Source organism: Echinops telfairi, unplaced genomic scaffold (genome assembly GCF_000313985.2).
Source record: "Echinops telfairi isolate 266 unplaced genomic scaffold, ASM31398v2 ScPeMD7_31;HRSCAF=116, whole genome shotgun sequence".
In the NCBI taxonomy this organism is placed as follows: domain Eukaryota; kingdom Metazoa; phylum Chordata; class Mammalia; order Afrosoricida; family Tenrecidae; genus Echinops; species Echinops telfairi.
This window is the reverse complement of record NW_022103928.1, coordinates 27,337,708-27,338,754: the sequence shown is the minus strand read 5'-3', so window position 1 is coordinate 27,338,754 and position 1,047 is coordinate 27,337,708.

Genomic DNA, 1,047 nt, shown 5'->3' with positions numbered 1-1,047 from the left:
ATGGATGGATGTATGGATTGTGATAAGAGTTGTACAAGCCCCCAATAAAATGATTTAAAAAGAAAAGAGAGACAGAGAGCAGCAGAGTGAATAAGAAAACAAGGCCTGTGGATATTCTGTCCACCAGAAGAATAGTTTAGACACAAAGACAAAAATAGACTAAAAATCAAAGGATGGAAAAAATATATCACGTTAAAGGCAACTTAAATAGAGCAGGAATGGTTATATAGACTTTATGACAAAAATCAGCCTAAGAGGCAAAGGACATTATATAATGATTGATGGGTCAATTAAGCAAGAGCATATAGCCATAATAAATAACTTTTCACACAATGAAAGCTTCAAAACACGTAAATCAAACCATGTAGCAGTACAGGACTTTAACACGAAATCAGACCATGCTCTACAATTGCAGTACAGGACTTAAACACGAAATCAGACCATGCTCTACAGTAGAGTACAGGACTTAAACACGAAATCAAACCATGCTCTACAGCAGCAGTACAGGACTTTAATAAGCCACTTCTCATGTGTCTATTCATATTTTTATTTCTCTTTTTTAAAAGTTTTATTGGGACATAATCCACATACCATACAATTCAATAGTTTAATCATATCAACATGAGGTGTACAGTCATTACCACAATCAATTTTAGAACATTTTCTTCTTTCTTGTATTCCTGATTATTAATTCCCCCGCGCCCCCCACCTCTGCCAAGAAACCATTAATCCAGTTACTGTCTCCTATTGATTCACCCATCCTAGATTTTATAAACTGAAAAACATACAAAAACAAAGTTTAATAACAATAACAAAATTAGAGGAAAACCTCAATAAAAAAGAAGGCAGGCCTACAGGAGACACATCTCAAGACTACAGACAAAAACAGGCTGAGAATCAAAGGCTGGATAAAGGCATACCAAGCAAACAACAATTCAAAAAGAGCAGGGGTTACAATCCTAATCTCGGATAAAATTGACCTCAAAGTGCAAACCATTTAGAAAGATAAGGAGCTGTGGCGACCCGCCCGCGGCACCCAGCGTGGCA